Below are 23,607 nucleotides of genomic sequence, written 5' to 3'. Positions count from 1 at the left end.
CAACCACCATTCCTCATTGGTTCATTCATTCATTCATTCATTCATTCATTCATTCATTCATTCATCCCTGATCCCAGAAAGAATGAGGTCCTTCTCTCCTTCTTCAAGTTTTTATGTTGCATATATGTACAGCTGAGCTTCTCAAGCCATACTTTTATTTATAATGAAAGAAAAAAACAGGACACACTTAAGCATTTCTTTGTCGTGAAACTTTTTGCATTTTTATGTTACCATTTGCCAACTTTTATTTTACCATTAGGCCACCCAGATCCTTTGTGCAACTGACTCTACTTCAAAAAGGAATCCAACACATAAATCCTTTATGTGATCTGCCCACTGGAGACTCCTTATTCTGAGTGCTGGCACTTTGTAAAAGGAGAATCAAAGAAAAAGGAAATCATAACAGGAACCAAAATCTTTCCCATGAGGGAAACTTTGTGAGCTCAAGACCAAGCACTGCAAGTTATACGTAGGGGAAAAAGAGCTGATGCAATTTCTGAGAGGGCAAAATGCTGTAACTAAAGATTTCTGAGTCAGAACCCTCAAATGAGACAGAATCTGGTCTTACAGGGATGAAACTTTCTTTTTTTTTGAGTCTTCCAGCTCAAGCAGTGGTCATCAGAGCGCTGGTATTTGCCCAGAAATGTAATTACCTCAGGAGAACAGAAGGTCCATCAGTCTCTGGGATTAAAATCAAAACCAAAATCAGGTAATTCAACCACAAAGTGGTTTTGGGGGTTTTTTAGACAACAGTGCAATAGTGAGTGTATTGCACAATTATAATCAGATAATTAGACTCTTTCCTACAGTGCAACACAATCTTGTGTTGAATAATGTGAGAAAATTCTTATTGCAAAACCCCATGAAAAACAGCTGGGTGAAAACCACGTCAGCTTTAGGATTGATCTAGACTGAAAAACTCATGAGCAGAATGTACATAAAACTAACTCAGTGTTACAACTGATTTACACCCAGGAGAGCAGGAATAAATAAATGTTCCATGAAGCACCGACAGGGGAAACTTTGAGATTTAGAGCCTTTGCCTATTCGAAGATCCTATTGAGTTAAAACCCTGTATTTGTCAAAAATTCCTTTTATTTAAAGACAGTTTTGTTTGCCTTGCTCTTCTTTTCCCACCACTATTTCAAAAACGGTAGGAAAAATTCTGGAGTTATGGTAGTCAGCCCAGAAAGCATGAACCCATAAATTTCCTCTTGAAAAGGGATAATTCCATTTATATTTTCAACAGAGTTTTCTGTACTGAGCAGTTCATCATTTCTAAACATTCACTGATCTCCTTTTCCTGGTACTTAATTTTTCAGACAGAGATTTTAATTGTCCCAGATGAATTATTTGAAAAATTGGTGAATAATTCTTGCATACTGACAAAATAACTGTGACTTGAAGCTTCAGGCACATGGTACTTTTACATGCTCTGATGACAGCACCTTTGCTTCTGTTTTTGTTTTCCTGGTGCAAAAATTATAGTAATTATTTCAATATTTGTGGGGGTTTTGTGTGTAGTGAGATCATGAAAGTGGTTATTTCCCTGAATTTTCTTCTCTCCCAGGAAAAATAGTTGTGAAAAATAAGTCAGAAAACACTTCCTTCACAAAATCCCTACAATGGGTGGTGGTGAAAAAATCCTCGAATCTGTGAGGAGAGTCATGATTTACAACAGGCCAACAGAAATATTAGAAATTGAGGATGATGACGATGCAAACAGATGAAAAAAACCTGAAATCAGACCCCATCCTTAACAAATACCTCCTCTTAGCAGCAGTCAGTCTCAGTTTCTAGGGCCAAATGGGCCAACAGGCACCCAAATGTGACCAGTTGAACCTAAACCATTGTGCTGAAAGGAACTGACTAATGGAAAAGGTCATGAAAGCACTCCCAGATTTGTCCCAGAATACTTTTCAGGAGCTGCAGAGCTGCAGATTTGCTGGAAATCAGCCAGGCATTCCTGGAAGAATCACTGCATGTCTGTTGTGCCCTTTTACCTTTTTTTTTACCTTTTTTTTTTACCTTTTTGCTACAGCCACTATCAGAGCGGTTTTCATGTTCTAAAGCTTTAAAAATTAGGAAACAAACAAAAAAACCACAACCATCAACCAACAAACCAATGTCTTTCCTCCTTTTAAACATTTCAGGACTGGAAGGTTGATTCTGCTATTTAAATAAAAGCTCTTGGAGTGATAATGTTTTATTGTAATGTTTGCCATTAAGAGACCCTGAATTTTTCTCTGAGATATGATTAAGGGAATAACAAAAAACCAGCACTCCTATTTACACTTGCTGCTGAATCTAATTCTGGCTGGAAATATTACCAGCAAATCAAATTACACAGAGGTAGAAGGTGAGCAAGGATGAATGAAGAAGGCAACGTGGAGTTTTCCACATTGGTGGTTTATTCCTGGAATTGCTTTTGGGGCAGGGAGATGAATCCTGAAAAGACCCATGATTACATCCTTGGCCTGAGCACACATCCTCAGAGCTCTTCCTGGAAGCTTCAGCTCCTCAATTCAGGTTGAAACGAGGTGATTAGTGGGTTATTTCTGCAGCTCCTATTACAAGAGGTATAAACTATCAGCTGCAAATATAATTCTCTTCCAAGAGGGACAAAAACAGCTCCCGTGGCCTCTGCTAATTAATAGATGGCAGCGAGCTTGGCATGGAGGGCTTAAATGTTTCCTCCTAATGCAGGGCTTGTTGTTATTATTGTTTCTCCTCCTGAGAGGGGAGCGCTTATTATAGAGGAAAAGTTAGAATCACCATAATTAAAAAGACATTTCATGGAACACGAGGCAGCAAGAGTGAGATTGTCTTTTTGTGTGCTGGCTGAATGTGAAAATACTTCATGGTCTGAGGTTCTTCATTCTAGAAGTGAGACAGTGTTGTTGGTTGGGAATAAAGAGGATAAGAGTGTGGAAATCCAGGCACTACAGACCTGAGATTTTTGAAGTGGAGGAGCAGGAATAATTGGTTTTCCATCTTGCTGCTATTTCTTATAAATGGAAAAGATATTCAGGCTGGCCTGGTTTCTTCCCTTCCAACACACCACTAAACCAAAAAACCCCAAACCTCAAAGAGGTGTGCTTAGGTTTTATGAAATCTCTATTTTTTAAGTAAAGTTCATGGAAAATCCCAAAATGCCAAAGATAACATGGTAAATATCCACACTGTAAAAGAACAACCATCCCAAAACCCTCTGTGATATCTTTGTCACCTAAGTTTATCTCCTGATCTCTCTGCAAGGTTAAAACAAGAAAGGAAGGGCCAAATATTGAAAAGTGTTAGAACACAAATGCTACATTTATGTGAAAACAGAGGCAAGGCAAGCCCTTGGAAAGGTGTTTAGAGCTAAGAAAGGGGCAAGAAAATCGAGTGTTTATTCGCATGCAGGTGCTAAGAGAAATCAGATGGACAGATTTTAAATCTTCATTTAAATCTTCATTATGGAACCCATACAGAAATGTGTCTGTGTAATGCACATTTATAAACTTGGTAAATGTTTGTACAAAGCCAACTCTTTTAAAGGGCTGCTGGTGCATAAATTTTAATGAGAATCCCATGACAAAGGAAAAAAGAACAGACAAAATGAAGTCAGAAATAAAAGAATTCTAAATAATGTTTGGGTTTTGTTGGTTGCAGTTTTTCTTCTTGTTCAGGCTTTTTTTTTTTATTTTGGGTTGGGGTTTTTTTGAGCAGAACCAATTAACCTAATAACAAAAATTATAATCAGGTTTTATTGTTGTCTGAGCTTCTGAGAAAGGGTAGAACATCCACAAAAAGTGTTCAGTCACACTTTGAATCCAACATTTACAACCAGATCATCAAGGTGATAGCTGGGGAGACACTCTGTGATCTCTGCATTGCTCAGAACTGTCCCTCAAAGCATTAATGTGATTCCCATGGAATATCCAAACCTAGGCTTGAAGGCAATGGAAATTGGTAATTTCCTCATGGAATCCCGAATCCTGGAAGCAGAATGCCACCAGATGAAGGCAGTCTGTAATTAGCCTGTAAATTAAGTGCCCTTTCATTCTCACCCCACTTCCAAAACAGCCCTAACCTGTGCTTTAAAATTAGCTCGGAAATTTTCCAAGTAGTTGCAACTTTTTTTTTTTTCTCCCCAAAATACCATGATTTTATGTGTGTGATTTTTATGAGGCTTTATTTCACACAAAAAGTTTAAATGTTTTACTGAAACCTTCCAAGTCAAAACAAAAAAGGAAATATTCCTACAGGGAATCTGATAAAATAATCTTTTCTTCTTTTCCCCAGGCAGCTACTTAAAGAATAATTCAAGTGCCTAAGGATGGACATCTGGCCTCATTTGAGATTTTTGGGGATATTCTGCCTGGTCTCCAGCTGCTGCTCCAGGAAGACAAAATCCATGAGCAAAATACAGTGCTACAAATAGTGGTATGAAGCATCTGAAAATGAAATCCTTCTGTGAATACTTCAGTGGTTTCATGGAGGATAAAATGTGTGATTTCTATATATCTGTGTGCTCCCAGTGGTTTTGCCAAAAAAATCTTTGAAATCCAATATCCCACTTCAGTCACTCTTGAGAAAGTGACAGTCTGGACAAAAGAATGGAAATAAGGTATTATAGAGTGGAGCATGAACTTTTCATCACTTTTTACTGTGCGTGAGCAGTGCATGAGACCAACATTTAGAAACCACAGAAATCACGATTGTTCAAATTTTCTGACCCATTTTCATTTAAAAAAAAGGAAAAAATTCTTCAGTGTTTCCACTAATCACGTTATTCAGGATCTAAAAGATCTAAACATTGAGTAAAAGGTGATTTTTATGTCCTGCTGGCACAGAAAAAGATCACATAGCACTGTTGTATGTCAGTAAATAAAGCTTTGTCTGTAAACAGTAATTTATTTGGTGCTCAATTTTTTTTTACTTTCTCCTTGAAATACAATTCTGTGGAACATCCATAAAACTCTTCTGCCCTGGGGAGGGGATCTCAAGTATTCAGTCTTGCTCCCATTCTCATGTTGTTATTTCCACCCAAGGACAGAGCTCCTCTGAGCAACAGGGTATCTCCAGCCTTTGGAGATAATTGGAGACATCAATTATCAGGAGTTGGACCCACTGGAGCAGGTCCAGAAGAAGTCACAAGGAGAACTGGAGCCCTTCTGCTCTGGAGCCAGGCTGGGAGAGCTGGGGGTGCTGAGCCTGGAGAGGATAAGGCTCCAGGGAGAGCTCAGAGCCCCTTGCAGTGCCTAAAGAGGACCTATAAGAAAGATGGGAACAAAGTTTTCAGCAGGGCCTGTTGTGACAGGACAAGGGGGAACGGCTTTAGAGAGAAAGAAAGTTGATTTAGATGATGTGTAAGGATGAAGTTTTTTACAATGAAGGTGGGGAGGCCCTGGCACAGGGTGCCCAGAGAAGCTGTGGCTGCCCCTGGATCCCTGGAAGTGTCCAAGGCCAGGTTGGATGGGGCTTGGAGCAACCTGGGGTAGTGGAAGGTGTCCCTGCCCGTGACAGGGAGGGATGAACTACATGATCCTTAAGGTTCATTCCAACCTAAACCATTTCATGATTCCTATGACTATCTCTAGTCCTTGGAGACATCAATTATCCCTTTGAAAATTCTGGGAAAAAAAAAAAAAAAAAAATACATGTAGCTGCAATGTGCTGACAAACAACCCTTCCCAAAAGACCAAACCCTTTTCTGCCCTTGCTAACACGGGCTTCGCATCCCGAAGATTTGCCTTGCAGTATTTCCAGCTCTCCCCTCTCTCCCGCCTGTGTGGCACTAGATGGAGCTGCGGACCTGCTGAAGGCTCCGTGCTCCATCCCTCTCCTCCTGCCCGCAGAGGGACCCCGAGCTCTTCTCCTCTCCCACCAGCCCATCCAAGACAAGGTTTAGTCCGGGATTTGGAGGCGTGGGACAGGCAGCGGGTTTGATTCAGCCCCTCTGATTTATTATTGTCTCAAGGGGGAACTTTTTTTTTAACTGGGTTTTGAGCAATGCGAATTTTTGGAAGTAGGTAGAGATGGGACAGTCAAAGGCGCACAGCAAAGAGTTTGGGAATGTTTCTGTATCATGGTTTAACCAAGCAGGTAAATAAGGACCAGGCAGGTGCTCACTCCCTCCCTCCCCAGAGATGGGGAAGAAGAATCAGGAGAGTACAAGAGAGAAAATGTATGGGTATAAAAAAGGATGGTTTAAAAACAGGAAAAGCAAAACACACAAGCAAAGCAAAACAAGGAATCCATTCACTGCTCCCCATGGGCAGGCAGGTGTTCAGCCACTCCCAAGAAAGCAGGGATCCATCCGGTGTAACAGTGACTTGAAAACAAGCACTCCAAATTCCCTTCCTCCTTCTCCCCAGGTCTATATGCTGAGCATGTTATAAGGTGTGGATATCCCTGGAGTCCATTTGGATCAGCTATCCCAGCTGTGTCCCCTCCCAACCCCTTGTGCACCCCCAGCCTCCTCACCGGGTCAGAGAGAAGCAGGAAAGGCCTTGATGCTGTACAAGCACAACTCAGCCACAACAAAAACATCCCTGTGCTACCAGCCCTGTTTCCAGCACAGCTGCAAAACACAGCCCAGTAGGAGTTCCTGTGAAGGAAGATGAAATCTGTATCAGCCAGACCCAGCACCCCGTGCTAAGCATGGCTTTGGGATGCTTTCCCGAGGTTAGGAATGCAGGATGGGACAGCAAAGGCAGGATGGCTGAAGCTGGAGGTTGAAAAGCTGCATCGTTGCAGAGGCACAGGAGCCAGATGGATCCCTCCTCAGTGCTTCCCACCACCACCAGTGTGGCTGTGGGGACAGCCCTGAGATGCCAACCCAACGCCTCGGATATTCCATTCTCTCTTTTCCCTCACTTTTCAGCAAATTCCAGGCCCAACTCATGTGGCCTAACGCTCGCCCTCAGCTCCCTCACCTGTGCACACGGTCTCCTGAAATTCCAGATGCTCTCCCAGCCAAATACTGAACCATCCAGAACTGCCCCATTTCAAAACAAAATCTGTTTAGCTGACCGTGGCTGCTCATCATTTCTAGATTTCTGGTCATGTTGTTAAGGGAACTTGATGGGAGATGGAGCAGCTTCAACAAGGGAACCATAAGGTGACCAAAGCTGCCACATACTGTCCTAAAGGCATCCTGCATGGTGACAAGAACATCCAAAATGGGGATTCTACAGCAATTTTAAAAGCAGATTTCCCATTTCCAAAGCAAATGAGGCAGATGCACTTTCTCCTGATCAGATGACAAGAGCGTGTGATTAGATTTAATGCCCCTAGCAAGCCATGCACCTTATGTAAATCATTATCTAGAATGTAAGCTGTATAAAATATGTCTCTGTGTGCCTTTATCCAATTTTATACACACATTTATTCATATTTGCCTTCCCTTGAAGATAAACTCTGCCATGTTTACGGCCTATTCAGTCACTAATTAGTTAAGAGAATTAATTGGCTGTACTGTTCTGTCTATCATGCTCAGAAAGCCAAACAAATATGACAGCTCTTGGGGGAAACCTGGTTTTTCTTTTGATCATTATTTAGTGTGATTTCAATTTAATTTTTGGATTAGTGTGTAGGAATCCTCTTTTTGTAGTGCTCAGACCATTTTTTTTCCCACTGAGTTCATCTGCAACAGGTGCCTGACTTAATGAGATCCAGGAGGTCTGGCTTTGAAAAGGGCAGATTTGTGAGCAACATGTCTATGGTCTGCATTGTGGCTGATGGCAGCATGAAAACCTGACCTTGTCCAGCAGCAGGATCACTTCCAGCTTTAATGAAGCAAAGCCTGGAATGATGCCTTTTCCTGGTCTTAAAATCAAGAGTCAAACACGGTTAAAAGGGAAAAGGGATTTTACCTTGGGATTTATTTTAAGGATCCTTAGGTGCACATGTCCAGGGGCAATGCACCGAAATGCACCCCACAATGCACCCACCCCCAAACGATCTGGTATAACATTCTAGGTGTTACTAATTAGCACATCTATCAAAGATTCCCCAATGAGAGGCTCGAGTGAGCCCCCCTCCCCAAGGAGCCTTCCCCTGGATGGTTCTATCTCAGTTTACAGAATGTGTTCTGGAGAGGACCTTGGGCTCTGGAGCACACTGATCCCTGGCTACAAAATCTCTAAAATGTTGAGTCTCCGAGCTGAACAAACAAGGCCAAGAATGTAGGCAAAAAGCACTGAGAATACAGAAGTTGTAAAAAGGTATAACAGGGATCTAAAAGAAAAGGCAAAAAATCTTCCTGGCATCAGGAAAGGGAGCAGGAAAAAGCAAAGCCCACTCCATTCTTCAAGTCTGAAAAATCAGAAGCCACAATGTTCCACCTAAACTGAGCTTGGGGACAACTATTCCATGTTTAATTTGTGCTGATCGGCCACAGCATAAATAAAAGAGACCTTGGGAAAAGGGGAAAATCATTATTCAGTTTGCAAATATTTCTTTATTCACTTGTTGATAAATTAATTTTATTTCCCCAAAAAAACCTTTATTTTTGCTATCTCTTTGGGACACATGATGTCATTCATCCCAATCCAAGTGGAATTTACCTTCCTGGGATGCAAAGTCCTTTGGACAAGGAAGCAACGAGTCCTAGAAACAAAGTTTCTGTAGGAAAAGGGGAAAGGGAAGGGGAAGGGAGGGGAGGGGAGGGGAGGGGAGGGGAGGGGAGGGGAGGGGAAGGGAAGGGAAGGGAAGGGAAGGGAAGGGAAGGGAAGGGAAGGGAAGGGAAGGGAAGGGAAGGGAAGGGAAGGGAAGGGAAGGGAAGGGAAGGGAAGGGAAGGGAAGGGAAGGGAAGGGAAGGGAAGGGAAGGGAAGGGAAGGGAAGGGAAGGGAAGGGAAGGGAAGGGAAGGGAAGGGAAGGGAAGGGAAGGGAAGGGAAGGGAAGGGAAGGGAAGGGAAGGGAAGGGAAGGGAAGGGAAGGGAAGGGAAGGGAAGGGAAGGGGACTCCTTTTTGTGGGTTTTTTTCTGTTTGTGTGTGGATGAGGATGTTGTCTCTTTGGGACCCTTCACCAAAGCCTTTAACCTAATAATCTTGGCTAATATTTGGAGGCTCTTTGAGCTGCCTTAAACATCAGGGAACTTTATTTCCTCATGAGCAGCATTTTTCTTGGAACTGTCTGAACATTTAACAGCAAACCCTCAACTCTGAGCAGCCAGTCCAGCAGCGAGTTCATTTCATCAGGCTAATTAAAGGAACAATTTAATAAGCTTACCCAGGACACGCTCAGAATACAAGGCTGCTGCAGTCTGTGGAGAGAAGGGTCCATCAAAAGAGTTCTGCATCAGGGAATATGTCTTGGTTTGTTATAACTCTGATGGCACATTGCTGCCCTGAGTGCTGTGTGAGCCGACTCTCTCCTTTAAACCTTCCTTCAGAACCTTTGAATATCCTTCATTTAGCTGCTCACTGCTGAAGTAGGAAAATATCCTGTGTTAGGAGCCTTTCCTCGCATTAAAAAGTGATTTTTGCTTTAATCCAGGGTGACCACTGATGGCAGGGGGAGCAGAATTCAGGCCCTAATTACAAGAATCCCATGCTGTGACAAGCAGTGGTTTTGCTTGCAAGCAGGTCCCTGGGAGAGCAGGGATGTTTGCAGTCCTGTGGGGAGGGATGTTTGCAGTCCTGTGCCAACAGGACAGTGCTGAAACAGAGCTCAAGCTGATGAGCTGAATCCATAAACCAGCACAGCTGATTAAAAGCAGGCTTTAAGTCTCGATTTTTTCTTTTCTTTTAATTTTGTAGAACTTGCTATGAGATGTTTCTGTTCACCCATTATCATTTTAACGCCACTTTTTCCTAAGTGAAAGCAATTTTGAAAATTTGTTGGGTTTTTTATCTCCTTTCACATCTCCCTCATGTTTTCAGCAAGTTGATATTTTTATGGAGCTATAACATTTTTTAAATGTGTATCATAGAATCACAGAATTCTATGGGTTGAAGGGACCTTAAAGCTCATCTTGTTCCACCCCATGGGCAGGGACACCTTCCACTATCCCAGGCTGCTCATAATTAGGGATTGCTTGCATTCTTTTTTCCCAAATAATCCTAAATACGCTTTGATTTTGAGAAGTAGAATGGAAAGGCAGAATTAATGTATGTGTCAGCCCTTACTGACGGAGAAGGAGGCTGATGTCCTCCTCAGCCCCAGGCAGTGTATTTGTCTTTCTCAGTGCTTTGATGCTTCTTTCACAGGTGCTGACAATTATTTATCTCCAGCCAGACACGGGGCAGATGTTGACAGACCTTGAGTCCCTCATGTGAAGCGGCCACCAAGCAGCTCTTTGCTGCTGTTACGAAACAAGGTATGAATTTCTTCAGTCCTGGAGTATAAATCTCACTGAAAGACAGAAAGCAACATCAGTTGTGCTTTTAAAACAGCACAGATGTGCCCTACACGTTAAACTGGGCAGCTTAAAATCGTTCCCCTTTGTCCTGTCATTACCGGCCCATGTAAAAAGTCATTCCTGCTGTTTGTAAGCCATTTTTATGTCCTGGAAGGCCAAAATGAGCTCTCCCTGGATCCTTCCCTTCCCCAGCCTGAGCAGTGCCAGCTCTGTCTCCACAGGAGAGGTTCTTATTACTAATGCCCTGACAATAAATAGCCTACACTGTTTCTGTTTAGTACAATGTTGTTCTCCTAAACATCTGTTGCTTTAAAACCAACATAAGTCAACTACAGATTTTTCTCTGCCATCCCCACTCGTTAAGAAACATTAGAGCTGCTGCTGATGGCTCTGCCCTTTTGTTTTGCTCTCATTCAGAGAATTCGGGCTCCTGTGCCTTTTGCTTTGTGACCCAGATAAGGCTTTCTCCCAGCTTTTTCTCATTTCTACCTCCTTTGGATAAAACCCCCACTTTTGTTAAGGGCATTGTATCTATCCTGCACCAAGAGCAGGCTTTCGCTGAGAGCTGCAGGAACTTCCCAGGATTAGCCACAACTTTTTTTCCCCAAATGAAATCCTGGGGAATTTTCAGAATAATCATTTTCATCCCTGGAACTGTCCAAGGCCAGGCTGGACAGGGCTTGGAGCAACCTGGGATGGTGAAAGGTGACCCTGCCCGTGGCATGGGGTGGAACAAAATGATCTTTAAAGTCCTTTCTAACTCAAGCCATTCTACAATTCTGTGATATTAAGGAATTATTAGGCCTGGTAGTTGGTGTCTGTCTCCCAGTGGGGCTGAGGGAGGGACAGCAGTGATTTCCATCCCACCACTGCAGCGTGGACACTCAGTTTAATGCAGTAGATTCAAACCAAGCAGCCTTCAGCAAACATCCACCACTTTATTGCTGAATCTCAGCCCCCACATCCAACTCTGACATTTAGATCCCTTAGCTGGTTCATTTACCTAAAGAAGTGGTCTTTGCTCTCCAGGGGCCTTAAAATCTGCTATTTTCTTTTATTTTTCTTAAATTTTAATATTTTTTTCTTATTAACTTGCTCCATTTCCAGCTCTTCATGAGTGTTTTTTCCCCCCTCAAGTTGCATTTACATCTCTGACTCAGGGATCTCCCACTTGCAGCCCTCCTCAAACATTTATATTCTGCCTTAGCCAGAGGTAGTGCTTGTTTCCTTCAAGGTTTGGATAAGGTTCATAGATAATTAGCATGTTGCAGTCCCAATAATGAAATAATTGTTCTATTTTCCCCTTTACCTCCTGAACAAAGGTACTCCTTTACAGGCAGACCTTTGCTGCAGTCAGGTTTTTCAGTGTTTGCTTAGTTATTCTTTGCCTTTCCAGCCCCCAGAGCATCTGCTATAATGAACACTGGATATGAGAGCAAAACCCTGCATGAATCTCAGGAAGATCCCTAAGGATACACAGGACTCTGACCTTAGACAGGTAGAATTTAGAGGAACCAATCTGGGGCTTGTTCTTGACTTTGACATCTCTCTTAAAGGATTTTTCTCAGCCCAGCCCCCTGATAAGATTGCAGCTCATTGTTAACTTGTTTTTTTCCATTATTTTGTGTCTTCTTGGAGAAAAACACTTATTTTTCTGGGAAAAAAAAAAAAACCAACAGAAAAAGGTAACTGCAGGATTTAAAATGTTGATGATGAAAACTCCTGCAGCTGAATTGTTCCAGCCACAGGGTCACAGGGCACACAGAAGAAAGACTGAGCAACGTGCTGTTTACATCAAATGGTGTTTTACTGCCAGCTTCTGGGGAGAAACCAAGCCTGGAGGAAGCTTTTCTGAGGCTGAGAACAATTAATAAGGGATATAGAGCTGGCATTAAATTCCCTGGAATGATAGGCACATTTCCCATTAAATTGGCACGTTAAATATCCTTCCTTGCTCTTGGGCCCCACGTGAGGGTCTCACTTGGCCTGGAAGTCCTTGTGGTTTGCCTCTAAAACAATCCTTTAAGTTTTATTGAATTTTTTTCTTTGAATTTCCGCCATTTCCTGTTTCTCGGAATTTTCTTCTACACTTTTGTTTCCTCTGCTGAGCTACTTGGGAAAGGGCTCACAAGTCTCTGTTCAGCATTTTTTTGGGTTTTCTTCCAATTTGCTGTCCTTTCGAATTGATTGTAATTAGTGAATTTGAGCAAGCCTGCAATCTACTTGACTTCTTCTGCAGCCTTTAGGAATAGTTTGGGATTTTCACAGGTGGACCACAGGTTGAAAATTATTCTTAAATATCCTTGTAGCTTTCTGGGCTGTTTCTCTACACCAAAACACAAATGTTGGCAGAAAATCCCCTAATCACTGATCTTCAGTATTAATATTGGTCTAGTGGGAGGTTCCTTGCCTGTGGGAGGGGGGTTGGAATGAGATGATCCTGAAGGTCCCTTCCAACCCAAACCATTCTGTGATTTTATAAGTTTGATGACAAAACTGAGCACTTTTTCTGTGATAACATCCCAAGATGTAAATTGTGAGCAAGTGGAAGGGCAGAGTTCTTCATCCCTGCCTGTTGCATGGAAGAAAAGAGAAAGGAGATGAAGAAAGCTCAGCACACTCGTTATAACACAGAACTTCTCCTTCTTTGTCCTTCTCCTGTGGTTTTCACTTAAGGAATAAAGTGATTTGACACTTTAAGGGGAAGTGACTTCCAGTTCCACCAGAGGAGGTTTAGATTAGATATTAGAAAGAATTTCTTCATCGTAAGAGTGATCAAGTGTTGGAAGAGGCTGCCCAGGAAGGGGTGGAATCACTCTCCTTGCAAGTGTTCAAAAAACAAGCAGATGTGGCGCTTCATGATATGTTTTATCATGGAGGTATCACCTGAAGGTTGGACTTGACGACCTTGGAAGTCTTTTCCAACCTTAAAGATTCTATGAATTATGCCATGTGTTTCATCAGTGTCTGTGATTCGGTGAGCAGCTTCAAAATCACATTTTTAATGAACAGAATAAATGGAAAACATGCTTAGAAATCATAGTGGCACCATCTTGTAGCTGTGGTGTTTTAGAGAGAGGAGAAATAGAAGGTTTGTATGTAGAGGGTTTATTTTAGGTAGGATGTTTATTGGTCTGAATAGTATGAAAAGTAAAAACTGAGAAGGTCTTCAGGAATCAGGATGCTTTGCTCTGATAAAAAAAAAAGCTCTTCACCTTAATCATATTATTCCCTTCCCTTCCCTTCCCTTCCCTTCCCTTCCCTTCCCTTCCCTTCCCTTCCCTTCCCTTCCCTTCCCTTCCCTTCCCTTCCCTTCCCTTCCCTTCCCTTCCCTTCCCTTCCCTTCCCTTCCCTTCCCTTCCCTTCCCTTCCCTTCCCTTCCCTTCCCTTCCCTTCCCTTCCCTTCCCTTCCCTTCCCTTCCCTTCCCTTCCCTTCCCTTCCCTTCCCTTCCCTTCCCTTCCCTTCCCTTCCCTTCCCTTCCCTTCCCTTCCATCTTCTCCTCCATTCCATTCCATTCCATTCCATTCCATTCCATTCCATTCCATCCCATCCCATCCCATCCCATCCCATCCCATTCCAATTATCCGACTTGTACGATCAAAGACAGACTGGGACATCTGCACAGTTACAGCTGGGGAAGCATTTTATGCATCAACTTATGAGCAGGGACACCAAGGTTCATTTTTGCCCCCACACTGATGTGCTGTGACCCAGAAGACCCCTGGAGTCTCCATGAGCTCAGGAATTTTGCATGAGGTCTCTCTTCTCCCCCTGAATCCATGTAGGAAGGTTTGTAAGGGTTATGCAGCAAGAACAGTGACTCTGAATTTGATCCAAGTCCTCGTTGCCTCATCGATTTCATTATTTCATTAGAAATATTTATTAACTGTCTCATTTCTTGTGTTGGTGAAGGCACAAAGATGGGATTCAAACATGGTCAGGCAAACTGGGCCTGAAAAGTGAAGCAAGAGGAAAATAAACCTTACTTGTGTGAGAGAATGTGTGGTATGAGCAATTAGCAGGCCTTTGGATCTGTCTGCCTCGAAGCAGCTGTCTGAGTCTCTAAGACAATTCTAGTCCCTCTGGTGATTTATCTCCAGTCAGCCATCCCTAATTAGTGCTTCCTGAAAAACACCAGGAGCCCCCTGCAGATGTGCAGTTTTCCTGCCCCTGTCAGGAGGGAGATGGCCAAAAACTGAGCATCTCAGCCAGGGAGCCAGTTCAGGCCCTGACTGATGCAAATCAAAGACAACAGGATTGATTGATAACTCTAAATATCAAAGGGCCTTTTGGAAACTTGTGCTGCCTGCCTCGAAAAAAATCCAGTAGTGCCATCCCAGCCGCATTCACAGGGGGAACATTACACCATATCATGGCAGGAGAGGTTTGGATGGAGAGTTTCTGGGTTTTATCAGATCATCTGAGATATTTGGAGAGTACAGATGAGGGGTTTGGACACTCCTGTGTTTCTCTGGGTCTGAGGCGCAGCAAACTTCAAAGAGCAACTCCTCAAGTATAAAATCAGTAGGTTGATCAAGAACTGAGAGTAGCTTTCAGTTTTGAAAGAATGTGGTTGATATCTGAGGGACTGAGGGATGTCACCCAAGGGAGATTTAGAAGGAAAGAAATAGTGAAATAAATAAACTAATCCTCATCTCCATTAAAATGTTACTGAGCATTTTCTTCTATGAGAGGTATGAAAAGCCACTTCGATCCTGACAGAAATCAAGTGGAACATAAACCATTGGTGGTCATGGAGGAGAGAGCCATGATTAATTTCAGGGGTGTGATGTGGGAGGAGTACTAATGTTGCCCAGAGAAGCTGTGGCTGTCCCATCCCTGGAAGTGTCCAAGGCCAGGTTGGACGGGGCTTGAAGCAACCTGGGATAGTGGAAGGGGAAGGAGGGGGTTGGAATGAGATGGTCTTTAAAATCCCTTCCAACCCAAACCCAGACCTTCAGGCCTGGCTTTTTTTAAAACTTTGTTGTTTTTTTCCTTTAGTTCTTGACACAATCCGTGCCTTAATTGTGTCTCCCCTGATGGGGGAGGCTTTTTAGAGTCTGTGCCAGGAGTCAGAGATGAACAGGACTTTTAGCCTTCTCTTTCTTCTGTAGTTGTTTATTAAGTCTTACCTAGAAAGTGCAAGCCACTGACGTGACCCAGACATAGCGTGAAGTAGAGAATGCAGGAAAAGCCAAATTATCAAGACTGCACAGCCCTTTTAAAGGTAAATTAACCAATGAAAACTTAAAAGGCAAGATATTTTCACTTTTCTACCAATGTCTAATAAATTATCTAGTCATCCAGGCAGGAACTGCGGAATTCTTTATCCAATCATCCCAGACCACTTCTACTGCAGAATATGGAGTAGATGAAGAAGAAGAAGAAGGTCTGGAGAACAACAACAATCCTCCATTTTGATGTTTCTTGCTTTTATCTATTTACTATATTAATAAACCCAAAACCTCTAAATTTTTCACCCTGTGACAATCTTACATAGTATTCTATCACCTAATTCACACCAGTGTAGATTCTAATTCTTCCCAGAGGCCAGGCAATTTTCCCCATGGATTAAGGTCAAAAACCCTTCAGAACAGGCAGAGAAATATTCTCTGTATTCTGGGTTCCCACAGTTCTAACTTTTTAATGTTACAGGTCAGAAGCTGCACGTGCTTTCCTATTCTACTTGGTCTTTCTTTTTAATATTGCTACTGATACTGGCATTCATTCAATTAACCCAAACTCAGTTTGATCTTACTAGATTGATTTTTCTGTTAAGTGCATGTAACACTAGGAAAATATTTGTCTAGCTGAGACAAATCTATGGGGACTTGCTGGAATACCCATACAGTCTTCATGTAGTTTATCAGCACTGTCAGTTCTTCTTATCTAATTCTGACACATACATGACCTCATTATTGAGAGATCTGAGCATTTCAGCCTTTTTTTTCTTTTTTCTTGACAGCTTCTTTAAGAGATCAGGACATAATGTTATCTCTCTTTTACAGTTGGCTGAAACCCATGAGATCAAGTCTGGATTTATTAATTTCTTTTAAGGACTGTTGAACATACTGCGTTGCTCTGACTCAGCTATTTAGGGACCACGGGGCAATTAAGAAGCAGATTCATAAAGGTAACTGGATTTTTAAAAGATACAGTAGTGAAACACATGGCATTTGTTGGAAATAAGATTATAATCCTAGGGTTTTTTTAAAAAGTGTACTGTGGAAATGGAGTTTAATCCTTTTGACTACTCAGGTTTTATAATACTACATAAGGAAGCACTGCATATTCTCTCGGAACCGAGTCCTAACTGATTTCCACAGAATAATATCTGTAATTACTTGAAAACTTCAACTTCTGCTCCACAAAAATTAAACAAAATGAGCAGAACACCTGAAATAATTATTAGGCTGCTTCCAACAAATTAAGGAAAAAAAAGGCATCTACCTTGACTCGTTCTCCTAAACTGTCATTTTGTGGAAAGCAGCACCGAGGTGACACACATGGATGAGAAGGAAGCTTTCATTATGGTTTCTGTTTTGAAATGTGGACATCAAACTCTCCCCTCTGTGCCTGTTTCACCCAGGTGCAGCTGTGGCTGTTCAGTCCTTGATAAAACAGAAACAGGGTTTACAGCAGTGCCTGCCTCACCAGAGCAGTGGTTTTTTAACTATTTAGATCTGTTTAACTATTTAGATCTGTTATCTGTTTATTTATCTGTACTTAACTATTTAGATCTGTTTATTTTAACTGTTTAGATCTGTTTATTTTTTTAACTATTTAGATCTGCTCTTTTCCTCTAATATCTCACCCCAATTACTGTTTTTTAGCCTGCAAATTCCTCTTCCTTGCTGTGTCTCTGCAGTAGCTGCACAATGGATCACAAATGAAGTTTGAATGCCTCCTTCAAATCATCGGCATTTTGGGGTTAATGGTGGAGCTTTAATCGGGTCTTTTATTCCTAATAAGAAACTTTTCTACACATTACTCTTTTTCACTCTGTTACAAAAATTGCTTAGGGGGAACCTTATAATTTTGAGAAAATTGAGCCTCTGCAGCTGCTGGAGCTGACAGTGTCTGACAAATCCTTTTCCTCTGGGGTTGTGTCAGTTATGTTGTTACAGAACATGCTGAGCCTGGATTCATCCCGGCTTCTTTTGCTTTTTTTGACACGTCTCTAGGAGTTGTCATTTGCAATGATGGATGAAACAGTCACATTTCTCTAGAAAGTTGTGCTTTTTGGAGAAAAACCAGTGTTTAATTGCAGTTTGGAACCGTTGTAGCTTTTTTTATTAAGCAACATAATGGGATAAAGAGGCCTCTTAACGTCTCTAACTCTTGGGTTTGCTGCATTAAACAAAGTTTCAGAAAGCTGTAATTTTTTTTTTTCCACTCTGAACAGACTTAGTTCTTTTGGTTTTGTGTTTCTTTTGTTTTTTTTTATTTATTTAATTTTTCTTAATTTTTTTTCCAACAAACTTTTGTGTTTTCCCATTTGGATTTCTGTAGCTGATAATATTCCAGCTAAATGTATTCTGTGTCATACTCTGAGTATTCTGTGTAAATGCACAGGGCTTAATCCAATCAATACCTTTAATTTCACTGGGCTTCCTTTGTGTTTTTGAGGGGTTTTTGTGGGGGGAAGGAGAGTCTGGGATCAGAAATATCCATCAGTTTTTAAATCACATGTCACAGTTTCAGCCTAGCAAACTCTTCAGCACCGGGGCAGATTTGATTGCCCAAGCAGGTGAATTATTACATTTTTAACATAGTTCTGAATCAATTCTGGATTTGTTCTCATCAATTAGCACAAGCCATTGGTGATTTTCAAGAACCAGTTTGGATGAATCCCTAAAGGGAGGGGATGGATTTATCCCAATGCCTGTGGAGAGATTGGTCCCTGCCCTATTTTAGGTACAGTACAGATGGAGCCACAAAGTCTGAAATGCAGCAGCTCAACACAGACTCCAGAGACCTCAAGAGAAGAGAAGAAATTTTAGGATTGATGATTTCTCTCTGCTGCCTTCAGACTGTCACAGGTGTCTCCTCAATGAATGGAGAGAAAAGGGCAATTTTTCATCCTTTGCTGACTTGTTTTGAACTTCTACAGTAGGATGAGAGAAAAAAACATGTGAAAAGTTCTATAGCTCAGAAAAGAGTTGGAAGGGACCCATCAGAGGTGCTGCAGTGAAGTCTCACACTTCCCACCAAGGGTCTGTAGTTGTTTGTGTGACACAATTACACCCAGAAAGTTTGATTCCAGCACCATTTGGGAAGTACAGGGAACTTTGGGAATTGTGACTGTTCCTGGTGCTGCCAATTGCTTGGAATTGAAGCTGTTGTGTTTTAGAAAGGTATTTCTTCAAAAGCTGCTCCGTTCAAAGAATCAATTAATTTGGATTTGGAAGAAGTAAGCACACCCACCACTGTTAAAGGGAATCTCTGAGGCTCTGCATTAAGTTTAGAAACAGTCTAAGATATTTTATTCCTTCTGCAGCTCTAATTGCTATAAAACATACACAGAACTCGGCCCCAGGCCACCAGAGTGAAGACAATTCTTCAACAAATCCTTAGGAAAGCCAATAAAAATTCTTGCAAAATGTGCTGTTGTTGGATACAACCTTACACTGCAGTTATTCATCATCTCTCCATGCAAATGCATTTTTCCTGTGCCCTTTTCAGTTCACTGAGAACTAAAATTTCCTTACGTTGCTCCCTTTGAAATTCTTGTTAAGTGCAGAAATATTAAATCCAAAATCCAATTTCTTAGCATCTTTTCTAACCACTGCTGTGAGAGCTCTGCAACTTCTCATGATGCTTCCAATTGCACAATTTCTCATCTCCATCAGGTACCTCCTCTTTGCTTTTACACCTGCTTTGTGACTCCATGACAGCATTTAAACCTCCTCAAAACATTAAAGGTGTTAAAGGAGAACAGCTCTGCTTTGATATTGGTTTGGAAATGTTAGAGTGGTTCCTGATATAAAAAAATCAGTGATTTTTACATATTTTTCCTCCTTGGTCCAAAAAAAAAAGTACAAAAATGAAGTGCTCCTACTTGCAGTTAATATTTGGAGTGATAAAGCATGATAAATCTGTGAAAAAGCTGAATATCACACTCATCTTAAATTCTGTCAATCAAACAAGAAGCCAGATGCTTCTAAAAAGCAACATTTGTTGGTCCTCTTTCTGTGAATAAAGAAACTTCTATCCTAAAAGTAACAGTCCAGGACTCTTGAGATATTTCATATGACTTTTTCTTGGCTTACAGCAATTTTTCCTGTGACATTTGCCATATTACCAGCCTTGGTGAGCCTGATTCTCTGTTTTCCTTCTGGTTTTAAACCTTCTTCATCAGGAAAGGCTCTTAACTCAAAGACCACTTCAGCTCCTCTGTCACCTTACCAGGGACACCATCTGCACAAAAAATTATCCTGCAAACTTTATAAAGGTCCCACCCTGCTGTGGATTGGGATAAAAAGCTGGCAAAGTTTAATTAAGGCAGAAGAAGACGTGTCTTTAATCATATAAGCACACACACTTCTGATCTCTGGGGACACCCATAAAGGGAGGATGTTTGGGCTGGATTGTCCACTAAATCCCATCACCAGTGATGCACATCCTCTCTCCTGATGCTCGTGCACAGGCTTCTGTTGGAGTTCTGGAAGACAAGACATCACAAAGAAAGAATGAGAAGAAACAAAGTAAAAAGGATTTTTTTTCCCCACAGACATATTTATTATAGAGGAGATAAACAGATCTGGGTTGTCCAATATTTTCCACAAACCTGCATCCACAGAAAACTGGACCCGCAGGGAAATCATTTCATTTTCCCAATTTATCTGACAATGTTTGCAGATCATAAATGCAAGATTCAAATAACATAGTCACTGATATAAGATAGGAAATTGCACATGACTTGAATGGGCCAAAAAGGGCCATTTCAAGTAAAACTGGGTAATTTATAGCCCACCTCTCTGGCACAGGTAGTTTATAAATCTGTGTTGGCAATTGGCTCACGGTAACTCTGTTTGCTTCCTAGGATCCATCAGTGCAAGATAATTCCAGGTGTGGGTGAGGGAAGCTCTGTTTTTCTCCAAGTTCACTCTAGGTGGAGTTAGAATTAAGGTTCTCCCTTCTCCTTGGGACAGATTTTTCTCAGCAAATCCCAGTAAAAGTTCACGAACTCCTTAATTCCTGCCGGCAACATTAAAGGTCTGGGCATTTTAGGACGTGATAGTTGGAGACTGTAACCTGCTCTATAAATGCTCATCCTTTGTAGATCTAGTGAGGAAAGCTCTTTGATGCAGTAAATTTGATTTAAATGTTGCTGGTGAGATTCCTCTCATTTGGCTTTAGGGATCTGCAGTTGGTAGCTCAGCTGTTCCCCCTGGGAAACTCAGGGGAAAAAATGAGCACTTCCAGGGTGATTCATGGTGGCCTTCTGGATGTTCTGTTCAAGTGAATTGTGCCAGAGACTTCACTGAAGCTGCTGATTCAATCTCCCTTGAAGGGAGCACAGGGTCAAAAATTAGCTTTATTTGCATTTAGTCAAAAGATTTACCTTTTAATTGTTCATGTCTATGAAAAAAATGTAGACAAGGATGATGCTGCTGTATCCATGTTCATGGACACGATGATTCAACCCCCTCAGATTTAAGGGAACACAATTTCAGCCCTTTTCACTCAGAATTTGACTTCAGTTTTGCTTCCCAAGTGAATGCTATGATTATTAGGCTGGAAGCAATTCTCTAGGGTGAGCTTTCGAGAAGAAAATTCAGCCTGCATCTTGAAAACTCTATTTGTTTGGTGTGAAAATAGTTTTGTATCATTCTGCCTTTACCAAAAGAGATGTCTGGGAAGGGCATGGGGGACCCTGGTTGTCTTACACAGTAATTGCTTTTATAAAGCTCCAATAGGGATATTCTGAGTATTTATCTGTGCATTAGCCTGGTGTATCTTTGGAACCCGTAGGGAAAAGAGTTCTGTAGTTGTTCCATTCAAGGGTTTTATTTTGCTTCAGTGCTGGAAGTTTCTCAGACTCTGGGCTGTCAGGCAGCTGATGCTTACTGTTTTATAGTACAGAAATAATGAATGAGCAATAGAACCCCCCGAGTTACCACTGCTGGTATTTGTTTGGCTGATATTTGCTCTGTAGGAAATTTAGAGCCTTGAGTAACCACGAATTGGTGTTTCTCCATTTAATTCCTAATTCTCTTTGCAAATTGACATGACCATTTAGCCTGTTAATTGATTCTTTCCTACATCAGCTACTGCTTAAACCAATGTTTATGTAGCAACACTGAGTCAGCCAGGCTTCATTGAGAGCTGAATGTTTGTTTAATTGAAGGTTTTTCTACGGGTTTTTCATTTAATAGTTGTATTTTACGTATTTAAAGAAATAATGAAAGCTCCATGTGGCCTCTTCTCCATCACTTACTTCGTGCACCTAAATTTGCCTCAAAAAAGTTCCTCACTGAAGAGATGTTTCCCTGTAAAGCCAAAGTAATGTCTACAGATGTGACAGATGGTGATGCAAAAATCCATTCCTTAAGAACCTTTGGAAATATTGCTTGGAATCAGACTGTGATGATCCTTGTGGCTCCCTTCCAATCATATTCTGGGATTCCTATTTCTCAGGCAATGACAGGCCAATTAACGAACTAAAACCCCAAATTAATCCCTGTGATTAGCAAGTAGATGTTGCGTAATCAAAAAAAAAAAAAAAATCTGATTTTCAATAATTCAGCATTTTGGAAAAGAAAGACAAGGGGGGAGAGGATATAAGGCATTTCTTATTCCTTATCAAGCTTGCAGCCTAATTTTACTGATCAGAGAAAGATGTTGCAAATCATCTGATTGCAGTTGCTGCTCTTAAATGAGTACAAGACATTAGAAACTTAATAATGATGTATTTCTGAGTACCTGGGACTAGAAAGTTTCCACAGAAGTTGTGATAACAGCAGAAAGAAAATGTGCAGAAAGAAAATCTGGTAGGTTTTGTGCCTCGCTGATGGCATCAAGAATAGAACAGGGGTTCTGGAAATCTGAAAAACTTAACACAGCTGCTTATAAGGCATATGTGTGCTCTAACCCTGACAGGCAGCTAGGTTTAGTGGTTGTCACTCCAGGGCCCCGATGAAAAAGGAAATCAGATGTCACCAAACAGTCCAGGGAATCCAGCCCTCTGCCTAAGCCAGCGTGGCCGAATGGCTGTGAGCTGTAATGAACTCCAGCTCCCAGAAATCCTCCCAGAGCCTGAGGCAACAAAACACCTCATCCCTGCGAATCCCAGTCAGGGGTTATTTTCCTCTCTGAATGAAGTTTTGTTCTGTGGCCACTCCACTCACCTGCCCACTGGAGGGAAAAGTGGTTTAAGAACCCCTCTGAGAGGATGTCAGGGCTCTGGGCTCCTTGGGCCCTGTGCCTGCAGTGTGTCCAGTGAGCCTTTTCCATTCTTCTGCACAATCAACCTGCAGAGGAAAAACACCCGATAGGGATAAGCCACGTCCTGATTTCTCCCACCTCCCCCATGATGGAAACAAACTTGGAAATTGCTTGGCATTAAATCCAGATTGCCAGAGTGGGGGATGTCAGGGAACAGACAGCATCACTTCCTCAACAATGAATCCTTCTCTCCTATGGCGTGTGGGAATGAAGCTGTGGGGCCAATTTAATCCTTGCAGAGCTCTGATTTTATCAGCCTACACATTATTATCCCTTTCACTGCTGGCTAGAGCCTGCATTATGGGCTTGTCACTCCAGCAAGGACCTGGAGGGATTTTATTTAATCTTGGGCTGCTGCCAGGGCTTCCCACTGAGCTGGGAAACCACAGCCAGGTTGGGTTTTCAGTTTCCCTTCCTTCTGCAGATGCAAAGGCAGGCTCTGAGGGAGATGTAGATGCTGCCCTTGTCCAGTGGTCCCAGATGGGTCCTTTTTGTTAGGGATTGGATTCCAATTTGAAATACAGCTTCTAACCCCCACATTTTGAACTCAGAAAATTGTTTTCTATTTGCAGCAACGTGTTGAATGTTCAGAACTTCAGTTGTGGAGCTCTCTTGCTGTTACTAGTTTCCATCAGCTTTTCCTGCTGGAAAACACCTCCTTCAGCTGTTCTTGTTGGCCACTTACCTCTATTTCCTGCCATTTCCTTTTTCTGCTCTGCACCTCTTAGATGAACCCCACTCTGTGGCTGTCACGGTACTCTAAATTCAGAAACTTTGCTAATCATTAATTTTTCAGGTAATAG

This window comes from Aphelocoma coerulescens, chromosome 2 (assembly GCF_041296385.1).
Source record: "Aphelocoma coerulescens isolate FSJ_1873_10779 chromosome 2, UR_Acoe_1.0, whole genome shotgun sequence".
NCBI classification, from domain to species: Eukaryota; Metazoa; Chordata; class Aves; order Passeriformes; family Corvidae; genus Aphelocoma; species Aphelocoma coerulescens.
This window is presented reverse-complemented; position numbering follows the sequence as displayed.